This window comes from Arachis hypogaea, chromosome 15, assembly GCF_003086295.3.
Source record: "Arachis hypogaea cultivar Tifrunner chromosome 15, arahy.Tifrunner.gnm2.J5K5, whole genome shotgun sequence".
Lineage (NCBI taxonomy): Eukaryota > Viridiplantae > Streptophyta > Magnoliopsida > Fabales > Fabaceae > Arachis > Arachis hypogaea.
In genome coordinates this window covers 64,427,731-64,451,862 of record NC_092050.1, presented here as the reverse complement: position 1 = coordinate 64,451,862, position 24,132 = coordinate 64,427,731, and the positions used below count along the sequence as shown (strand labels likewise).

The 24,132-nt window shown below is 39.0% G+C and overlaps 1 non-coding gene across 1 annotated transcript; it reads left to right on the top strand.

Annotated features, from left to right (window-relative positions):
• Positions 1–23,394: 23,394 nt before the first annotated feature.
• On the top strand, positions 23,395–23,498 carry LOC112752383 (small nucleolar RNA R71). Its single transcript, XR_003176822.1, has one exon. It is a non-coding gene; the product is annotated as a small nucleolar RNA R71 (small nucleolar RNA).
• The last annotated feature ends 634 nt before the right edge of the window (positions 23,499–24,132 follow it).

The window sequence follows — 24,132 nt, the reverse complement described above, 5'->3', positions numbered from 1 at the left end:
GCGTCCAGCGCCAGAAAAGGATCCAAAACCAGAGTTGAACGCCCAAGCTAGCACAGAAACTGGCGTTCAACTCCACAAATGGCCTCTGCAGGTGCTACACTTAAGCTCAGCCCAAACACACACCAAGTGGGCCCCGGAAGTGGATTTATGCATCAATTACTTACTCATGTAAACCCTAGTGACTAGTTTATTATAAATAGGACCTTTTACTATTGTATTAGGAATCTTTGGTCTCAGTTTTAATCCATTGTTCATCTTAGGAGACTATTGATCACATTTTAGGGGGCTGGCCATCTCGGCCATGCCTGGACCTTCACTTATGTATTTTTTACGGTAGAGTTTCTACACTCCATAGATTAAGGTGTGGAGCTCTGCTGTTCCTCAAAGATTAATGCAAAGTACTACTGTTTTCTATTCAATTCTTCTTATTTCGCTTCTAAGATATCCATTCGCACCCAAGAACGTGATGAAGGTGATGATTATGTGTGACGCTCATCATCCTTCTCCCTTATGAACGCGTGCCTGACAAACACTTCTGTTCTACATGAAATAAGCTAGAATGAGTATCTCTTAGATCTCCTAACCAGAATCTTCGTGGCGTAAGCTAGAATGATGGCGGCATTCAAGAGAATCCGAAAAGTCTAAACCTTGTCTGTGGTATTCCGAGTAGGATTCAATGATTGAATGACTGTGACGAGCTCCTAACTCGCGATTGCAGGGCGTTAGTGACAGACGCAAAAGGATAGTAAATCCTATTCCAGCATGATCGAGAACCGACAGATGAATAGCCGTGCCGTGACAGGGTGCGTGAGCATATTATTCACTGAGAGGATAAGATGAAGCCATTGACAAGGGTGATGCCTCCAGACGATTAGCCGTGCCGTGACAGGGCATTGGATCATTTTCCTGTGAGATGACCGAAAGTAGCCATTGACAGTGGTGATGTATCACATAAAGCCAGCCATGGAAAGGAATGAGACTGATTGGATGAAGATAGCAGGAAAGCAGAGGTTCAGAGGAACGAGAAGCATCTCCATTCGCTTATCTGAAATTCCTACCAATGATTTACATAAGTATCTCTATCCCTATTCTACTATTTATTATTCGAAAACATCTTCATCACTTTATATCTGCCTGACTGAGATTTACAAGGTGACCATAGCTTGCTTCATACCAACAATCTCCGTGGGATTCGACCCTTACTCACGTAAGGTATTACTTGGACGACCCAGTGCACTTGCTGGTTAGTTGTATCGAAGTTGTGACATATTATGAGTGTGTAATCACGATTACGCGTACCAAGTTGCTCACGTTGCCAGGGATTGTTCGAGCCTGGACATCACAATTTCGTGCACCAGCTAGGCGACACGACCGTGTGATCCATGCGGCCGCATCGCAGTGACGAAAATCCAGAGTAGCAAAATTCGAAACCAGCGAATTCTGGACTGTTTCTGACCCAGTTTGCGGCCAAGAAAACACAGATTAGAGGCTATAAAGTGGGGGACTGCATCCATTCACAGGGAGGCTCTCATATTCACAATTTTAGGAGTAGATGTAGTTTTTAGAGAAAGAGGTTCTCTCCTCTCTCTTAGGATTAAGATTTAGGACTTCTCTTAGTTTTAGGAGTGACTCTCAATCCTAGGTTCTTTATTTTTATTTAATTTATCAACTCTTCCATGTTACATATAATTTTCTTAATTAATGTTATTTGAGGTATTTCAATTTATGATTGCTGTTATTATTGCTTTACATCTGAAGGCATTTTTATTCCAGTAGATTTACTTTTTCTCTTTTGGTTTTGGTTAAGAAATCAGTAACTCAGGAGTTATCCAACTCAACAGCATAATTGTTAATTGTTATCTTTCCAAATGAACTGAACTTCAATAATCCCAATCTTTTCTTAGGAAATAAATAGGATTCGAAGATCAAACTAATTAGTCCCTTGACTTTCCTTTACTTTAGTAAAGGTTGACTAAGTGGAATTAAGATTCGATTTTCGTTATCATTGATTAGGATAACTTGGTCTGGACTTCCAATTTCTCTTACCTTGCCAAGAGTTTAGTTTACAGTTATTTATTTATTTTACTTGTCATTTAAATATATCTGTGCCCATTGCCCAAACTCAACATTCCCCAAAAACACACTTTTTCATAATCAGTAATAAGAATACCTCCCTGCAATTCCTTGAGAAGACGACCCGAGGTTTAAATACTTGGTTATCAATTTTAAAGGGGTTTGTTACTTGTGACAACCAAAACGTTTGTACGAAGGGATTTCTGTCGGTTTAGAGACTGTATCTACAACGCGACTATTTTTATGACATTCTTTACTGGCAAAAATCCTAACGTCAATGGCCATTCCTGAGATCCGGAAAGTCTAAACCTTGCCTGTGGTATTTCGAGTAGGATCTGGGAAGGGATGGCTGTGACGAGCTTCAAACTCACGAGTGCTGGGCGTAGTGACAGACGCAAAAGGATAGTAAATCCTATTCCAGTATGATCGAGAACCGACAGATGATTAGCCATGCAGTGACAGTGCATTGGACCATTTTCACAGGAGGATGGGATGTAGCCATTGACAACGGTGATGCCCTACATAAAGCTTGCCATGGAAAGGAGTAGGATTGATTGGATGAAGACAGCAGGAAAGCAGAGATCAGAGGAATGAAAGCATCTCTATACGCTTATCTGAAATTTTCACCAATGAATTACATAAGTACCACTATCCTATTTTATATTTTATTTATTTTCATCCACTATAATTTCTTAATACAATTTAATCCGCCTGACTGAGATTTACAAGGTGACCATAGCTTGCTTCAAGCCGACAATCTCCGTGGGATTGACCCTTACTCACGTAAGGTTTATTACTTGGACGACCCAGTGCACTTGCTGGTTAGTTGTACGACGTTGTGAAACAGATATAAGATCATGAACGTGCGTATTGAGTTTTTAGCGCCGTTACCAAGGAATGGAATGATCACGATTTCGCACACCAGCATTTTTTCCCCAAATGGCCATCCACGCGTACGCGTGTATGATGCGCACGCGTCATATGAAAATTTTGGTTCCCAGGCCACGCAAACAGAGAGTTGTGCGTGCGTGCGGCTGCCTTCGCGCGATTCGCACAAACCAAGGGCACGCGTACGCGTGCCAGACGCTTACGCGTCACTATCAATATCGGGCGACCTACGTGTACGTGTCGCCTGTGCCGCACACCTCCACCAGTTTGCCGTCTAGTTTTAAATTTTCATTCTCTCTCCTTCCCAAATCCTAATCCTCTCTTGTTCTTTTATCCTTTTATTCTTCCTTCAGCATAATATTTGTTTCTTTTTGTTTTCAGTTCTTCTTTGCTTGAGGACAAGCAAACCTTTAAGTTTGGTGTTAACGCTTCACTTATAGGTTTTATGTTTATTTTTATGGCATCAAAGGGAGGCAAATCATCTTCACAGAGGAGCACAACCTGAAGAATAAAATGACCGCTAGGATAACTAAGGTGGTTGAGTTCCTTTCATTCTATATTCCTTTCCGCTTTTACTATGTTATGTTCCGGTTTTCTGCTATTTTGCTTTGTTTATTGCATGATCCTTTATTAGTTAGATTCCTAGGTTCTATTTTAGTTTTCTGTTAGTTGCTTTAATTCTGAAATACGTCTCATGTATTGCCCACTAAGCTTGAAATCAAAAAGAAAGAGAAAAAGGGGATGTAATGCATGAGAAATTGAGTTTATTTTGAAGAGTAGTCTTATTCATTTAAATGTGGTGGTATTTTTTGTAACTCTGAATGCATGACATGAACAGTGCATATTTAAATTTGAATCAAAGAATGTTGATGTACAAGGAATAAGGATTTAGAGAATTATTATGACTTCTCTGAAATAAACAAAAATTTAATCCTTGAAGCAAAAGAAACAGCATTGAAAAAAAAGAGCAAGGTCCAAGGCTCTGAACATCAATGACTAGGGAGGTATGACATGATTAAAAGCTCAAAGAGTTGTTTACCTAGTCACATGCTTGTGGTGTTCTTGTGTCAAGTAATCCTTGAGACAAAACATTTAGAGTCGAGATCAATTGAAATTAACAGAGTATGCTAATGGCTTTGAGCACCACTGTCTGGGAGTAACTGAAAGAAAAATCATAACTTCAAAAGAGTTCCCCAGTTAAGTGCTTGTGGTATTTCTATGTCAAGTAAAACTTGAGACAAGACATTTAAAGCCACGGCTAGGCTCAAGGTGTAAAGCACCAAAGAAAAGAAAAAAAATTGCTGTGTTAAAGGGTTAAATCAAGTTACAAAAGATCAGAGAATTCATAATATTATCCGGATTCTAATTCCGAATGATAATAACATTCTTCTGATTCAAAGGAGAGTGAGATGCCAGAACTATTCAAGATTGCATTTGTAAACCCCACTATAAGAAGAGACATGAGCTTAATCAAACTCTTATTCTCATGCAAATTCACATCCTAAGCCTATATTATTTTAGTTGCTTGAGGACAAGCAACAATTTAAGTTTGGCGTTGTGATGCGTGAGCATCTTTCCTATTTTTTCCTAGTGAATTTGCATTTAAATTGTTGAGTTTAATCAAGAATTAATTATCTTTTAGCCACTATGGAGGCTACTTTGAGTCTTGCGCAATTCTGTTTATTTTAGGTAGCATTTGGTTGGATTTGATGGAGTTTCTACAGAGAAAGAAAAGAAACCAAGGAGCTGACCAGTGAGGAGCGACGCGTGCACGTGCCTGACGCGTACGCGTAATTTGAAGATTTGCACGGCGACGTGTGCGTGTACCTGACGCGTACGTGTGAAAAGTGAAGTTGCACAGCGACGCGTGCGTGTACCTGACGCGTACGCGTGACACGCGAAGAAGACCATCAACGCGTACACGTGACTGACGCATACGCGTGACATGCGCCACGTGCAGAAAACGCAGAAAAATGTTGGGGGCGATTTTTGGACTGTTTTGATCCAGTTTCTAGCCCAGAAAACATAGATTAAAAGCTGTAGAATGGACGAAACAAGTGGTCCCCATCCATCAATTGAAGACATGCTGATTGCTTTAATTAATTCTGATTTAAATTTAAATTTTAAAATAGGAAAAGATATTATTTTAATTTTAGAAGATAGATTTTAAATTAATTAGGATTAGATATAAAAGGGGATTTGGAATTACTCCAGAGAAAATCCTATTCAGACTACCAAAATACATTTTATCAAAATCCTTATTTTTCTCTCTGAACCATGAGCAACTAAACCTCCACTGTAAAGGTTAGGAGCTCTATCTATTGTATGGATTGATTTTATTGTTTTTCTATTTTAATTCATGTATTGATTTATATTTCAAGAATTGTTTTGATTATTTATTTTATGAATTTGGGTGGAATGGAAGTATGACTGGTGCACGAAATTGTGATCTCAACTGCGCCAACAACTTGGTACGCACGTTCATAATCTCAATTCTTTTTCACAACTCTGCACAACTAACCAGCAAGTGCACTGGGTCGTCCAAGTAATAAACCTTACGTGAGTAAGGGTGGATCCCACGGAGATTCTCGGCTTGAAGCAAGCTATGGTCATCTTGCAAATCTCAGTCAGGTAGATTCAAATGGTTATGAGGTTTTGATAATTAAAAGATAAAAGAAATTATAAAATAAGATAGAGATACTTATGTAATTCATTGGTGAGAATTTCAGATAAGCGTATGGAGATGCTTTGCTCCTTCTGAGTCTCTGCTTTCCTACTGCCTTCATTCAATTGTTCATACTCCTTTCTATGGCAAGCTGCATGTTAGGGGGATCACCGTTGTCAATGGCTACCGTCCGTCCTCTCAGTGAAAATGGTCCAAATTCGTTGTCACCGCACGGCTAATCATCTGTCGGTTCTCACTCATGTTGGAATAGGATCCATTGATCCTTTTGCGTCTGTCACTATGCCCAACACTCGCGAGTTTGAAGCTCGTCAGAGTCATCCCATCCCAGATCCTACTCGGAATACCACAGACAAGGTTTAGACTTTTCAGATCTCAAGAATGCTGCCAATTGATTCTAGCCTATACCACGAAGACTCTGATCTCACGGAATGGAGGGCTCTGTTTTCAGGAGAGGAAACCATGCATCGTGAACCAGGAGGCTAAGAATACACACTCAAGCTATTGCAGATAGAGCGGAGGTGGTTGTCAAGCACGCGTTCATAGGTGAGAATGGTGATGAGTGTCACGGATCATCACATTCATCTGGTTGAAGTGCGAGTGAATATCTTAGAATAAGAATAAGCTTAAATTGAAAAGAAGAACAATAGTACTTTGCATTAATTCATGAGGAACAGCAGAGCTCGACACCTTAATCTATGGGGTGTAGAAACTCCACCATTGAAAATACATAAGTAATGAAGGTCCAGGCATGGTCGAATGGCTAGCCCCCAAATCTAAGGAAAAACATTCCAAAGATGATCAAAAGATATCCAAAGATGTAAAATAAATCACTAAAAGTAGTTGAAGCTTTCATGTGTAGAGACTCTTCTTGGAGTTAAACTCCAGCTTTGGTGCCCGTTTGGGCATTTAACTCCAGCTTATAACTCAGTTCTAGCATTTAACGCCAGAATAGGGCAGGAAGTTGGCGTTTAAACGCCAGTTTTCATCGTCAAACCTCAGGCAAAGTATGAACTATTATATATTGCTGGAAAGCCCAGGATGTCTACTTTCCAACGCAATTGAGAGTGCGTCAATTAGGTTTCTGTAGCTCAAGAAAATCCATTTCGAGTGCAGGAAGGTCAGAATCCAATAGCGTCTGCAGTCCTTTTTTAGCCTCTGAATCAGATTTTTGCTCAGGTCCCTCAATTTCAGCCAAAAAATATCTAAAATCACAGAAAAACACACAAATTCATAGTAAAGTCCAAAAATGCGAATTTTTCTTGAAAACTAATAAAAATATACTAAAAAGTAACTAGATCCTACTAAAAACTATGTAAAAATAGTGCTAAAAAGGGTATAAATTATCCGCTCATCACAACACCGAACTTAAATTGTTGCTTGTCCCCAAGCAACTAAAAATCAAATAGGATAAAAAGAAGAGAATATACAATGAATTCCAAAAACATCTATGAAGATCATTATTAATTAGATGAGCGGGGCTTTTAGCTTTTTGCCTCTGAACAGTTTTGGCATCTCACTTTATCCTTTGAAGTTCAGAATGATTGGCTTCTATAGGAACTCAGAATCCAGATAGTGTTATTGATTCTCCTAGTTAAGTATGTTGATTCTTGAACACAGCTACTTTATGAGTCTTGGCCGTGACCCTAAGCACTTTGTTTTCCAGTATTACCACCGGATACATAAATGCCACAGACACATAACTGGGTGAACCTTTTCAGATTGTGACTCAGCTTTGCTAGAGTCCCCAATTAGAGGTGTCCAGGGTTCTTAAGCACACTCTTTCTGCTTTAGATCACGAATTTAACTGCTCAGTCTCAAGCTTTTCACTTGACACCTTCACGCCACAAGCACATGGTTAGGGACAGCTTGGTTTAGCTGCTTAGGCCATAATTTTATTCCTTTGGGACCTCCTATCCATTGATGCTCAAAGTCTTGGATCTTTTTTACCCTTGCCTTTTAGTTTAAAGGGTTACTGGCTTTTTGCTCTTGCCTTTTGGTTTAAAGAGCTTTTGGCTTTTTCTGCTTGCTTTTTCTTTTTCTTTCTTTTTTTCTTTTATTTTCGCCATTTTTCTTTATTTTTTTCGCAAGCCTTGTTCTTCACTACTTTTTCTTCCTTCAAGAATCAATTTTATGATTTTTCAGATTATCAATAACATTTCTCTTTTTTTCATTATTCTTTCAAGAGCCAACAAATCTAACATTCATAAACATCAATATAAAAAATATGCACTGTTCAATCATTCATTCAGAAAACAAAAAGTATTGCCACCACATCAAAATAATTAAACTAATCTCAAGGATAAATTCGAAATTCATGTACTTCTTGTTCTTTTGCTTTTAGAACATTTTTCATTTAAGAAAGGTGATGGATTCATAGGACATTAATAGCTTTGAGGCATATATACTAGGCACTAATGATCATGTAATGAAGACACAACATAAATAAAAATAAAGCACAGAGAATGAAAACAGAGAAAAATAAATAGACAAGGAGATTAAGGAACGGGTCCACCTTAGTGAGGGTGGCGTCTTCTTCCTCTTGAAGAACCAATGGTGCTCTTGAGCTCCTCTTTGTCTCTTCCTTGCCTTTGTTGCTCTTTCCTCATAGCTCTTTGATCTTCTCTAATCTCATGGAGAATGATGGAATGCTCTTGGTGATCCACCCTTAGTTGTCCCATGTTGGAACTTAATTCTCCTAGGGAGGTGTTAATTTGCTCCCAATAATTTTGTGAAGGAAAGTGCATCCCTTGAGGCATCTCAGGGATTTCATGATGAGGAATTTCCTCATGCTCTTGTTGAGGTCTGATGATTGGATTTTTGATGGTTTAGAATTTCACAAATGAATTCTCGTTGCAAGTATAGTTCCTAAACCAATCACTAATCCTTTCATACAAAAAGTTGTTTGTCACTAAAACAAACCCCTAAAATTAATAACCGAAGTATTCAAACCTCGGGTCGTTCTCCCTAGGAATTACAATAAAGTGTCTTGTTATTGGTTATGAGTTATTTTGGGGTTTTGGATAAGAAGCATGAAAAGTAAATGGCAATGAAAATAAACTAACAACTATAAAAGGCTCTTGGCAAGGTATGAAAATTAGAAGTCCTATCCTAGTTATCCTTCTCAATTGTGATGAGAATTGTTCATTGCTACCACTTAGTTAACCCTTACTAATTAAAGGAAAGTCAAGTGGATGAATTGACTTGAGCCACAAGTCCTAGCCAACTCTCAAGGAAAGACTAGCTTTAGTGCACTCCAAACCAATTAGCAATCTCTCCAATTATCAATCAACAAAGGAATTAGATAACTCAAGTGTCACTAATTACTCTACCTAGGCCAAGAGGAACAAAATCTACACTATATCTAGAAGAGGCATTTCAACAAACACATAGAGTGCAATAGAAGTAAACATTATTGATTGCAAGAATTAAAGGAATCTACAACTACAAAGGCAAGAGATCAACAATAGAAAAGCAAAGAAGAACAATTATTATGAATTACCTCTTATTGAATTGGAAGACTGTAGAAGGAACAATACTAGATCTACAACAAAATATAAGAACAACATAAAGGAAATTATAACAAAAGAATAGAAGAAGATGAATGTAGCAACAAAGAATTGAAAAGTAGAAGTAGAAGAAAGCAAAGATTAAAATCTAGATCTAAGAACTAAACCTAATCCTAATCCTAATTCTAGAGAGAAGAGAGAGCTTCTCTCTCTAGAAACTAACTCTAAACTAATCCTAATGAGTGTGAATGATTGCAATCCCCATTGCTCTTCAATCCTTGGCTTTAAATAGCATCTTTGGCGCCAAAGTTGGTTGGGATTGGGCCCCACAACCCTTGAGAATTCGTTGGTCACGTTTTCATAAAAAAATCATAAACCAGCACCAACGCGTATGCGCACAGCACGCGTACGCGTCCATGGGGTGATTCGCAGGTGCGCGCAAGCGCCAGGTGCGCGCGCGCGTCCATGGGCGAGTTCAACTTCTTTGACTTTTCATGATTTCTCCACTTTGCATGCTTTTCTCTTCACTCCTTTGATCCATTCCTAGCCTTTTCAATCTGAAATCACTAACAAACATATCAAGGCATCTAGTGGAATCAAAGGGAGATTAAAACCATCAAATTAAGGGTCTAAAAGCATGTTTTCACATCTAAGCACAAATAAGGAGACAATCACAAAACCATGCTATTTCATTGAATAAATGCGGGTAAAAGGCGATAAAATCTCTTAAAATCAATACAGGATAAACCGTCAAAACGGGGTTTATCAAGGTCCATGAGTGGGCTCTCTTGTTTGCTCCATCCTTTTCTTAGTGATGGGCTTTTGAGATGAATTTATCAATCTCCCATGACTCGGAGGTGGAAGCAATTGCCTTCCCTTTCCTCTTTCTAAAGGTTTCTTTGGCCTTAGATACCATTAATAGTTATGGAAAAATAAAAAGCAGAGCTCGCCCTCGAGCAAAAGAAGAAAGAAAGGAGTAGAAGAAGAAGAAATAGAGGAGATGGAAGGGGTTTAGTGGTTTGGCCAAGGGGAGAAGTATTGTTTGTGATATTTGGAAATGAAGGAGTGAAGAGGGGTATATATAGGAGTGGGGGGGGGGGGGTTAGGTTCGTGTATTTGGGGTTAGGATTGGGGGGGAAAAGAGTTTTGAATTTGAAGGTAGGTGGTATTTTGGGGAAAAGTGAATGAGGTGATTGGTGAAGGGTATTTGGGAAGAGATATGGAGGTGATTGGTGAAGGGTATTTAGGGAAGAGTGTTATGAGAAGGTATGAAGAGGAGAAAAGAAGAGGTGGGGTAGGTGGGGATCCTGTGGGGTCCACAGATCCTGAGGGGTCAAGGACTTAGCATTCCTGCTCCATTTAGGCGTGTAAACGCCCTTAGAGTGCAATCCTGGCGTTTAACGCCAGACTGCTGCTTGTTTCTGGTGTTAAACGCCAAGCTGTAGCCTATTTTTGGTGTTTAACGCCAGCTTGATGCTTCTTTCTGGCGTTAAATGCCAGTCTGATGCTTCTTATTGGCGTTTAAATGCCAGTAAGCTTACCCTCCAGGGTGTGCTATTTTTAATGCTGTTTTTCATTATATTTTTTATTTTTCAGTTGTTTTTGTGACTTCACATGATCATCAACCTAAAGAAAACATAAAATAGCAATGGAAAATAAATAGATATAATTAAATAACATTGGGTTGCCTCCCAATAAGCGCTTCTTTAATGTCAATAGCTTGACAGTAAGCTCTCATGGAGCCTCACAGATAATCAGAGCAGGGTTGGGGCCTCTCAACACTAAACTTAGAGTTTGAATGTGGGGGTTTTGTTTGACTCTGTATTGAGAAAAACTTTTCATGCTTCCTCTCCATGGTTACAGACGGAGAACCTTGAGTCTTGAATACAAGGTAGTCCTCATTCAACTAAAGGACCAACTCTCCTATGTTAACATCAATTATAGCTTTTGCTGTAGCTAGGAAGGGTATACCAAGGATGATGGATTCATCCTTATCCTTCCCAGTGTCTAGGATTATGAAATCTACAGGGATGTAAAGGTCTTCAACCTTCACTAGCACATCCTCTACTAGTCCATAAGCCTGTTTCATTGATTTGCCTGCCATCTCTAGTGAGATTCTTGCAGCTTGTACTTCAAAGATTCCCAGTTTCTCCATTACAGAGAGTGGCATGAGGTTTATCCCTGATCCCAGGTCATACAGAGCCTTCTCAAAGGTCATGGTGCCTATGGTACAAGGTATGAAGAATTTTCCAGGATCCGGTTTCTTCTGAGGTAATGTCTGCCTCATTAATGTATTCAGTTCATTGGTGAACAAGGGGGGTTCATCCTCCCAAGTCTCATTACCAAATAACTTGGCATTCAGCTTCATGATTGCTCCTATATACTTAGCAACTTGCTCTTCAGTGATGTCTTTATCCTCTTCAGAGGAAGAATATTCATCAGAGCTCATGAATGGCAGAAGGAAGTTCAATAGAATCTCTATGGTCTCCGTATGAGCCTCAGATTCCTTTGGTTTCTCAAAGGGAAACTCCTTTCTATCCAGAGGACGTCCCATGAGGCTTTTCTCACTAGGACTCACGTCCTCCTCACTCTCTCCAGGTTCGGCCATGTTGGTCATGGTTATGGCCTTGCACTCTCTCTTGGAATTTTCTTCTGTATTGCTTGGGAGAGTACTAGGAGGAATTTCAGTAATCTTCTTACTCAGCTGACTCACTGTGCCTCCAAATTTCTAATGGAGGACCTTGTTTCATTCATGAAACTTAGTGTGGTCTTGGATAGATCAGAGACTATGGTTGCTAGGCCAGAATGGCTCTGTTCAGAATTCTCTGTCTATTGCTGAGAAGATGATGTAAAAGGCTTACTATTGCTAAACCTATTTCTTTCACCATTATTGTTGAAGCCTTGTTGAGGCTTCTCTTGGTCCTTCCATGAGAAATTTGGATGATTTCTCCATGAAGGATTATAGGTATTTCCATAGGGTTCTCCCATGTAATTCACCTATGCCATTGCAGGGTTCTCAGGATCATAAGCTTCTTCTTCAGAAGATGCTTCTTTAGTAATGTTGGATGCAGCTTTCAATCCATTCAGACTCTGAGAAATCATATTGACTTAGTGAGTTAATATTTTGTTCTGAGCCAATATGTAATTCAGAGTATCAATTTCAAGAACTCCTTTCTTCTGAGTTGTCCCATTATTCACAGGATTCCTTTCAGAAGTGTACATGAACTAGTTATTTGCAACCATTTTAATGAGTTCCTGAGCTTCTGTAAGCGTCTTCTTCAGATGAAGAGATCCTTCAGCAGAGCTATCCAATGACATCTTGGACAGTTCAGACAGACCATCATAGAAGATACCTATGATGCTCCATTTTGAAAGCATGTCAGAGGGACACCTTCTGATCAATATCTTGTATCTTTTCCAAGCTTCATAGAGGGATTCACCTTCTTTCTGTCTGAAGGTCTGGACTTCCACTCTAAGCTTACTCAATTTTTGAGGTGGAAAGAACTTTCCCAAGAAGGCATTGACCAGCTTTTCCCAAGAGTTTAGGCTTTCCTTAGGTTGTGAGTCCAACCATATTCTAGCTCTATCTCTTACAGCAAAGGGGAAAAGTAATAGCCTGTAGACCTCGAGATCAACCCCATTGGTCTTGACAGTGTCACAAATTTGCAAAAATTCAGCCAAAAACTGATGAGGATCTTCCAATGGAAGTCCGTGAAACTTGCAATTCTGTTGCATCAGAGAAACTAATTGAGGCTTAAGCTCAAAGTTGTTTGCTCCAATGGCAGGGATAGAGATGCTTCTCCTATAGAAGTCGGGAGTAGGTGCAGTAAAGTCACCAAGCACCTTCCTTGCATTATTGGCATTGTTGTTGTTTTCGGCTGGCATGGCTTCTTCTTGTTTGAAAATTTCTGTTAGGTCCTCTCCAGAGAGTTGTGCTTTAGCTTCTCTTAGCTTTCTCTTCAAGGTCCTTTCAGGTTCTTGATCAGCTTCAACAAGAATGCCTTTGTCTTTGCTCCTGCTCATATGAAAGAGAGAAGAAGAAAATATGGAATCCTCTATGTCACAGTATAGAGATTCCTTGAGGTGTCAGAGAAAAAGAAGAATAGAAGGAGGAGGTAGAGAGGAGAGAATTCGAACGTATCAAGAGGGAGAGAGTTAAGAATGTGAAAAGGGGGGAAGAATTTTCGAAATTAATTTTAAAAAAGATTTTGAAATAATTAAAAGAAATTTTGAAAAATTGGTTGATGATTTTCGAAAATTAAAATTGAGAAAGTAGTTAAGTGATTTCGAAAATGATTTTGAAAATTAGCAATAAAAAATATATGATTAAAAATTAATTTTAAAAAGAGATAGGAGTGGGAAGATATGATTGAAAAGATATAGTTTTAAAAAGATATGATTGGAAGGATATGATTGAAAAACACTTTAAAAAGATTTGATTTTAAAATTAATGACTTGTCTAACAAGAAATTTAAAAGATATGATTCTAAAATTCAAATATTGAACTTTTCTTAACAAAAAAGTAACAAACTTGAAATTTTTGAATCAAATCATTAATTGTTAGCAAGGATTTTCGAAAATAGTGAGAGAAAAATGGAAAATATTTGATTTTGAATAGATATTATTGAAAAGATATGATTTGAAAAAAGATTTGATTTTGAAAAATTATGAAGATTTGAAAAAGATTTGAATTAAAAACTAAGTTACGTCCCTCATGCTGTGCTGGCATTAAACGCCCAGAATGGTATCCATTCTGGCGTTTAACGCCCAAAATACTACCTTTTTGGGCGTTGATCGCCCAGCCAGGTACCCTGGCTGGCATTTAAATGCCAGATCTCCTTCCTCACTGGGCATTTTGAACGCCCAGCTTTTTCTCTGTAATTCCTCTACTGAATGTTCTGAATCTTTAATTCTATGTATTATTGACTTAAAAAGACATGTTTTTGAAATTTTTTTTTTGAATTTTTAATGATGAGAGACAACAATTGAAACTAATCATGGAAAAACTAAGATCAAATAAATAATGCATGCAAGACACCAAACTTAGAAATTTTCATATTAGAGACACTAACAAATTGAGAATGTATATGAGAAACAACAAAAGACACAAAACAAGAGAATTTAAAGATCAGAGCAAGGAAATCATCAAGAACAACTTGAAGATTAATGAAGAACATAATTCATACATTCAAAAAATGTAAGGAATTAAATAAAACATGCAGGACACTGATGAGCGGATAATTTATACGCTTTTTTGGCATTATTTTTAGGTAGTTTTTAGTATGTTTTAGTTAGTTTTTATTATATTTTTATTAGTTTTTAAATAAAAATCACATTTCTAGACTTTACTATGAGTTTGTGTGTTTTTCTGTGATTTCATGTATTTTCTGGCTGAAATTGAAGGACCTGAGCAAAAATCTGATTCAGAGGCTGAAAAAGGACTGCAGATCTGTTGGATTCTGACCTCCCTACACTCGAAGTGGATTTTCTGGAGCTACAGAAGCCTAATTGGCACGATCTTAATTGCGTTGGAAAGTAGACATCCTGGGCTTTCCAGCAATATATAAGAGTCCATACTTTGCCCGAGCTTTGATGGCCCAAACTGGTGTTTCAAGTCAGCATAAAAATTATGGCGTCAAAACACCAGAACTAGCATAAAAGCTAGAGTTAAACGTCCAAACTGGCACAAAAGTTGGCATTTAACTCCAGAAAAAGTCTCTACACATGAAAGCTTTAACACTCAGTCCAAGCACACACCAAGTGGGCCCAGAAGTGGATTTCTGCATCATTTACTCATTTCTGTAAACCCTAGGCTACTAGTTCTCTATAAATAGGACCTTTTGCTATTGTATTTACACACACTTTTCATCGTGAAATATTTAGTTCATCTTTTGATCTCTTGATCATGCTTTGGGAGGCTGGCCTCACGGCCACGCCTGAACCTTGTTCTTATGTATTTTCAACGGTGGAGTTTCTACACCCCATAGATTAAGGTGTCGAGCTCTGCTGTTCCTCATGAATTAATGCAGAGTACTATTGTTTTTCTATTCAACTCAAGCCTATTTCTTCTCCAAGATATTCATTCGCACTCAAAAACATGATGAATGTGATGATTATGTGACACTCATCACCATTCTCACCTATGAATGCGTGCCTGACAACCACTTCCGTTCTACATGAAAACAAGCTTGAATGTGTATCTCTTGGGTTTCTAATCTAAGATTGAAACCTTCGTGGTATAGGCTAGAATTATTGGCGGCCATTCCTAAGATCTGAAAAGTCTAAACCTTGTCTGTTGTATTCCGAGTAGGATCTGGGAAGGGATGACTGTGACGAGCTTCAAACTCGCGAGTGTTGGGCGTAGTGACAGACGCAAAAGGATCAATGGATCCTATTCCAACATGATCGAGAACCGACAGATGATTAGCCGTGCGGTGACAGCGCATTTGGACCATTTTCACTGAGAAGACTGGAGGTAGCCATTGACAATGGTGAAACCCAACATACAGCTTGCCTTGGAAGGGCGTATGAATGATTGGATGAAGGCAATAGGAAAGCAGAGGTTCAGATGGAACAAAGCATCTTCATGTGCTTATCTGAAATTTCCACCAATGAATTACATAAGTATCTCTATCCTATTTTATATTTTATTCATCTTTTAATTATCGATTCTCCATAACCATTTGAATCCGCCTGACTGAGATTTACAAGATGACCATAGGTTACTTCAAGCTGACAATCTCTGTGGGATCGACCCTTAATCACGTAAGGTTTATTACGTGGACGACCCAGTGCACTTGCTGGTTAGTTGTGCAGAATTGTGAAAAAGAGTTGAGATTACAATTGTTCGTACCAAGTTGTTGGTGCCATTGATGATCACAATTTCGTGCACCAGACACCAAACTTAAAAATTGACACTAGACTTAAACAAGAAACACAAATTAATTTTTTTTATTTTTATGATTTTATAAATTTTGTATTTGTTTGGAAAATTATTTGGAAAAAGAAAATAAGGAATTCAAAGTTCTTAATGAGAATTCCAGGAATCATGCAATGTTAGTCTAAAACTCCGGTCCAGGAATTAGTCATGGCTTACTGGCCAGCCAAGCTTTCAATGAAAGCTTTGGTCCAAAACACTAGACATGGCCAATGGCCAGCCAAGCTTTAGCAGATCATTGCATTCAACAGCAAAATTGATAGAAATCAACAAGCTCTTGTGATGATAAGTTGAAACCTCGGTCCAAAAGATTAGACATGGCTTCACAACCAGCCAGACTTCAACAGATCATCATGAAACTCTAGAATTCATTCTTAAAAATTTTGAAGAATAAAATAGAAAATTTTTTTTTAAATTTTTTCGAAAATAAAAAGAATAAAAAGCTTAAAAATGAAATAAAATTACCTAATCTGAGCAACAAGATGAACCGTCAGTTGTCCAAACTCGAACAATCCCCAACAACGGTACCAAAAACTTGGTGCATGAAATTGTGATCTCAACTGCGCCAAGAACTTGGTACGCACGTTCATAATCTCAATTCTTTTTCACAACTCCACACAACTAACCAGCAAGTGCACTGGGTCGTCCAAATAATAAACCTTACGTGAGTAAGGGTCGATCCCACGGAGATTGTCGGCTTGAAGCAAGCTATGGTCATCTTGCAAATCTCAGTCAGGCAAAATCCAATGGTTATGAGGTTTTGATAATTAAAAGATAAAAGAAAATATAAAATAAGATAGAGATACTTATGTAAATCATTGGTGAGAATTTCAGATAAGCGTATGGAGATGCTTTGCTCCTTCTGAATCTCTACTTTCCTACTGCCTTCATTCAATCATTCATACTCCTTTCTATGGCAAGCTGCATGTTGGGGGATCACAGTTGTCAATGGCTACCATCCGTCCTCTCAGTGAAAATGGTCCAAATGCGCTGTCACCGCACGGCTAATCATCTGTCGGTTCTCACTCATGTTGGAATTGGATCCATTGATCCTTTTGCGTCTGTCACTACGCCCAATGATAAACCCATATTTCATGAGTTATTTTGTGCTTAGTTTGAGTGATTTATTCAATCCTTCACCCACTTATTCATATTAATTGCATGGTTTTACTTTCCCTTCCTTATTAGGTGATGTACTTGAAAAATATGTTTCCTAAGCTTTAAAATTAATTATTTTAATTACCTTTATTTCCATTCGATGCCGTGATTAGTGTGTTGAGTAGTTTCAGATTTTCTAAGACAGAATGACTTAAAGGATGGAAAAGGAAATGTACAAAAATGGAAGAAAAGTGCGAAACGGAGTTTTGAAGAAACTGGCATCCACGCGATCGCATGAACGACACGATCGCGTGTCAGGAGCGAAGAAGCAGCGACGCGGCCGCATGGCTGACGCGGCCGCGCGACTTGAGCATAGCGCATTCGATGCGGACGCGTGACCGACGCGACCGCGCCATAAGGAAAACTCCAGATGACGCGACCGCGTGACCCACGCGGATGCGTGACAGAGGCCACGTATCAGAATTTACAGAATACGCCCCCAACGATTTCTGAAGCCCTTTTGGCCCAGATCCAGGTACAGAACACACAGACTAGAGGCTATAAAGTGGGGGGAATGCATCCATTCAAAAGAGGAGCTCACCAATTTTTACTTCCCATGATTTAGATTTAGTCTTGAGAGAGGTTCTCTCCTCTCTCTCTTAGGATTTAGGACTTCTCTTAGTTTGTAAGAGTGACTCTCGATCCAGGTTTTACGTCTCTTTGTTTTAGCTTCCCTTTCACTTTATTTATTCCAGCACTTGAGTTGATTATTTACTTTTATAATTGAATTTATGAATTATTCCATGTTACAGATTATTATTTGAATTAATGATATTTGAGGTATTTTCAGTTTATGATTGCTCTTTTTAATTTATGTTATCATTGTTTCCGATCTGAAGATATTTTATTCCAGCAATTTACTTTTTCCCCTTTTGGTCTTGGTTAAGAAATCAGTAACTCAACAGTTACCAACTCAGCATAATTGATAATCGTTATCTTGCTAATTGAACTGAACTTCAATAATCCCAACTTTTTCTTAGGAAATAAATAGGATTCGAAGGCCAAACTAATTAGCCCCTTGACTTTCCTTTGCTTTAGTAAAGGTCAACTAAGTGGAATCTAGATTCAACTTTCATCATTGTTGAAAGAGATAACTAAGTTGGACTTCCAATTTCTCTTACCTTGCCAAAAGTTTGCTTTACAATATTTATTTATTTTAATTGCCATTTACTTTACTTGTCATTCAATTCACTTGCTTCTCACCTTCTAAACCCCGATTACGACCTTTATAGCCAATAATAAGAACATACTTCCTTGCAGTTCCTTGAGAAGACGACCCGAGGTTTGAATACTCGGTTAACAATTTTTAAGGTGTTTGTTACTTGTGACAACCAAAACGTTTGTACGAAGGGATTTTTGTTGGTTTAGAGACTATATCTACAACGCAACTATTTTTATGAAATTCTTTACTGGCAAAAATCGCAACGTCACCCAACACTCGCGAGTTTGAAGCTCGTCACAGTCATCCCATCCCAGATCCTACTCGGAATACCACAGACAAGGTTTAGACTTTCCGAATCTCAAGAATGCTGCCAATTGATTCTAGCCTATACCACGAAGACTCTGATCTCATGGAATGGAGGGCTCTGTTGTCAGGAGATGCAACCATACGTCGTGAACCTGGAGGCTAAGAGATACACACTCAAGCTATTGCAGATAGAACGGAGGTGGTTGTCAGGCACGCGTTCATAGGTGAGAATGGTGATGAGTGTCACGGATCATCACATTCATCAGGTTGAAGTGCGAGTGAATATCTTAGAATAAGAATAAGCTTGAATTGAAAAGAAGAACAATAGTACTTTGCATTAATTCATGAGGAACAGTAGAGCTCCACACCTTAATTTTTGGGGTGTAGAAACTCCACCGTTGAAAATACATAAGTAATGAAGGTCCAGGCATGGCCGAATAGTCAGCCCCTAAATCTAAGGAAAAATGTTCCAAAGATGATCAAAAGATATCCAAAGATGTAAAATAAATCACTAAAAATAGTTTTTATACTAAACTAGTAACTAGGGTTACAGAAAATAAGTAAATGATGCAGAAATCTACTTCTGGGCCCACTTGGTGTGTGCTTGGGCTGATCGTTGAAGCTTTCAGGTGTAGAGACTCTTCTTGGAGTTAAACGCCAGCTTTGGTGCCAGTTTGGAAGTTTAACTCCAGCTTGTAACTCAGTTCTGGTGTTTAACGCCAGAATAGGGCAGGAAATTGGCGTTTAAACGCCAGTTTGCGTCGTTAAAACTCTGACAAAGTATAGACTATTATATATTGCTGGAAATCCCATGATGTCTACTTTGCAACGCAATTGAGAGTGTGCCAATTGGATTTCTGTAGCTCCAGAAAATCCATTTCGAGTGCAGGGAGGTCAGAATCCAACAGCATCTGCAGTCCTTTTTCAAGTTCTGAATCAGACTTTTGCTCAGGTCCGTCAATTTCAGCCAGAAAATACCTGAAATCATAGAAAAACATACAAACTCATAGTAAAGTCCAGAAATGTAAATTTTGCTTGAAAACTAATTAAAATATACTAAAAAGTAACTAGATCCTACTAAAAACTATGTAAAAACAGTGACAAAAAGCGTAGAAATTATTCGCTCATCAATGACCCTCTTTCTAATTGAGTTCTTGTATAACTTGGAAAAGCTCTTTACTTGAACAACAGCTTGAAAACATATTCTCCTAAATTTTAATTATCTGGATTTAACGGGATACGTGACATATAATCCTCTTATATTTGAGTAATTAGGATTTTTGTGGCATATAACTAGAATTGAACTTCACCCCCCTAATTGGAATTAATTGACCAAGGAATTGGCTATTGATGAATTTTAGAGGAGACTAGAAAGGTCTAAGGAATTAGGGTCTAGTCACATATAGTTGCCATAAATTGAGTCTTGCATGATTAAAATAAATTAATAAGAAAAGTCAATCCAGAAAATAGATAATTCTGAAACCTTAACTGCTCTCTCAATACTTTATTCCCAACTTATTTACTTGCTTTTATTTAATATTCTTGCTATTGTTTAATGTCTTTGAACTCTTAAACACTATTTTCTATTTGCCTAACTAAGCCAATTAATCAACCATTGTTGCTTAGTCCATCAATCCTTGTGGGATCTACCCTCACTCACCTGAGGTATTACTTGGTACGACCCGGTGCACTTGCCGGTTGTGGTTGTAAATTTCCGCACCAGTACTCATTCTTTTTTAGCCTAAAGGGGACTTCAGGAATCGCTCTTTTCTTTGCCACTACTTCATAGAAGTGGTCTTGATGTGCTTTGGTGATGAATCTCTCCATCTTCCAAGGTTTGGAGGTGGAAACAACAGCTTTTCCTTTCCTCTTTCTAGAGGATTCTCTGACTTTAAGTGCCATAAGTGTGAATAGAAAGAAAAAAGCAAGGATTTTCCAACACCAAGCTTAAAAACTTTGCTCATCCTCGAGCAAAATATGAACATAAGGGAAGAAAAGAGTAGAAGAAGAAGAGAATAGGGGAGATGGAGGGAGAGTGTGATTTGGCCAAGTGGGTCTTTAGTGGATGAAGAGTGTGTTGAAAGGGTTGGAGGAAGGGGTATTTATAAAGGTGGGATGGGGTAGGGTTCGAATGGTGGAAGGGGGATTTGGGTGGGTAATTTTGAATTTTGTAGTGGGTGGAGGTTGGTGGGAGTTATGATGGTTTTCGGAAGAGATATGGATGTAATTAGTTGAGGGTTTTTGGGAAAGAGTGTGTGGGGAAGAGCGAATTCCTTGCCCCCTTGTGGGCATTGAACGCCCAGCTCCTGCTCCTGGCTGGCGTTCAACACCAACTTCATGCTCCTCATAGGGTGTTGAATACCCATAGGAGACCACCTTCCTGGTGTTCAACGCCAGGTCTCTACCTCTTGGCTGGCATTTAACGCCAGCAATGCTGCTTTGCTTGGGCGTTGAACGCCCATTAGGGATACCCTGTGTAGCGTTCAACACCAAAATTGGCTTCTCTTCATGGGCGTTGAATGCCCATTCTGGCCTCCTTGTCAGGCGTTTAATGCCAGCAAGGTTCTTGCTCCAGGATGTTTTATTTCCAATTCTGACTGTCTCTGTTTCTATTCTAACTACTGCACATTATCACAAACTTAAAGAAACAATTATGAAATACTGATATAACTTAAATAAACTTAAAGAAAAACAAGAAAACATTAATTATTGATGGGTTGCCTCCCAACAAGCGCTTCTTTAACGTCACTAGCTTGACGGTTAGCTCGTTACGGATATGGATAGGGGCTCAGAATTTCGCCCCTTACAGTGGACTTCTTGTCCGTGCTCTCATGGATGAGCTCCACATGCTCTAGAGACAGGATCTTGTTCACTGTGTATGGAATGACTGGGTTGTCAGTGAAGACAACTCTCATGCCAGGTGAGAGGCTTTCAGTGGGGATCTTTTTGTCCCTCCAACCTTTAGGTACTTTCTTCTTAGTATCTTTATTCTCAGTGCTTGATGATGGCTGCCCAACACCAAACTTAGAATTGGTGTTTGAGGGCTCTGTATAACTTTGCACTGAAAGAGAGGGTTGGAACATTAGCTGTTGAACAATTGTCTCTCTTTTGTCAGAGGGAGAGTAAGGGTTAGGCATCTTAAATAAGATGTGGTCCTCCCATATCTGTAGAATCAGCTCTTCCTTTGGTACATCAATAATGGCATTGGCAGTGGCTAAGAAAGGTCTTTTAAGGATGATGGATTCATCATTGTCTTCCCCAGTATCCAAGATTATAAAATCTGCAGGGATGTAAAGGTTCTCAACCTTTACTGAGACATCCTCTACCAGACCATATGCTTTTTTCATTGACTTGTCTACCATCTCTAATCAGATTCTTGCAGCTTGCACTTCAAAGATTTCCAGTCTCTCCATTACAAAGAGTGGCATGAGGTTTATGCTTGACCGTAGGTCACACAGAGCCATCTCAAAGGTAATGGTGCCTATGGTGCAAGGAATTAAGAAGTGTCTGGGATTTGGTAGCTTCTGAGGTAGTTTTTGTTAAACCAAGGCATTGAGTTCCTTGGTGAGCACTGGGGGTTCTTCCTCCAATGTCTCTATTCCAAATAACTTGGCATTTAGCTTCATGAGGACTCCTAGGTACTGAGCAACTTGCTCTTCCTTAGTTTCTTCTTCCTCATCAAAGGAGGAGTGATCCTCATAATCCATGATTTGCAACAAGGCATTCAATGGGACTTCTATAGTCTCCTCATGAGCCTTAGTTGCCTTCAGTTCTTCAATGGGGGAGTTTTTAGTGGGCGTTGAACGCCCAGCTACCCTATTACTGGTGTTCAACGCCAGCTTTTGTGCCACTTTGGGTGTTAAACGCCCAGTAAGGACTTCATTACTAGCGTTCAACGCCAGGAATGGCTCCTCCTTAGGCGTTGAATGCCCAGTAAGGACTTTCTTATTAGCGTTCAATGCCAGATTATCCCTTTTAGATTTGGCCTCAACTTCTATATTGATGGCCTTGCACTCTTCCCTTGGGTTTACTTCAGTGTTACTTGGGAAAGTGTTAGGAGGGGTCTTAGGGATTCTCTTACTCAGATGACTGACTTGTACTTCCAGATTTCTGATGGAGGACCTAGTTTCTGTTATGAAACTGTGAGTTGTCTTAGAGAGTTTAGAGACTATGGTTGCTAAGTTAGAGAGGCTCTGCTTAGGAGTCTCCATATTTTGCTGAGAAGAAGGGAATGGTTTATTATTAAAACCTATTCTGGTTTCTTCCACCTTGATTATTGTTGAAACCTTGCTGAGGCTTCTGTTGATCTCTCCATGAAAGGTTAGGATGATTTTTCCATGAGGAGTTGTAGGTGTTTCCATAGGGTTCTCCCATGTCATTCACCTCTTCCATCATGGGTTGATCTGGATCACGGGCATCTCCATCATAGGAGGTGTCTTGAGGGCTATCAGCTGCAGCTTGCATTCCAATCAAATGCTGAGAGATCATATTGACCTGTTGAGTCAAGATCTTATTCTGAGCCAATATGGTATTCAGAGTGTCAACCTCCAAGACTCATTTCTTTTGAGCTGCTCCTTTCTTCAAGTGGAGTGATCCACCACTAGAGTGGTCCAATGACATCTTGGACATCTCATATAGAGTATCATAGAAAATACCTAGGATAGTCTATTCTGAGAGCATGTCAGGAGGACATCTCCTGATCAGTTGCTTGTATCTTTCCCAAGCTTCATTGAAGGATTCACCCTCTTTTTGTCTGAAGGTTTAAACTTTCACCCTGAGCTTGCTCATCTTTTGAGGTAGAAAGAACTTGGCCAAGAAAACATTGACAAACTTTTCCCAAGAGTCTAGGCTTTCTTTGGGTTGAGAATCCAACCACATCCTAGCTCTGTCTCTAACAGCAAAAGGGAAAAGTATAAGCCTGTAGACCTCAGGATCTACTCCATTGGTCTTAAATTTGCAAGAATTCAGATAAGAATTGATGTGGATCTTTGATAAACCCCAATTTTGTGGTTTATCTTGTGCTTAATTTGGGAGATTTTATCAACTTATCTCACATTTATTCAATGAAATAGCATGGTTTTGTAATTCTCCCTAAATTTGTGCTTAAGTGTGAAAATATGCTTTTTAGGCCTTAAATTTGCCAATTTTAATTCACCTTAATTCCATTCGATGCCTTGATATGTTTGTTGAGTAATTTGATATTCACAAGGCAAATATTGAATGGAAGAAGTGAAGAGAAAAGCATGCAAAGTGGAGAATTTATGAAGAAATGAGCATTTGGAGAATTAAGGGCCACGCGCATGCGTCATCCACGGATACGCATGAGAAGAAGATCTTCATAGCCAAGTGCACGCGTCACTCACCCGTACGCGTGAGGAAGAGATTTTCCAGCGATGTGCACGCGTCGTCCACGTGT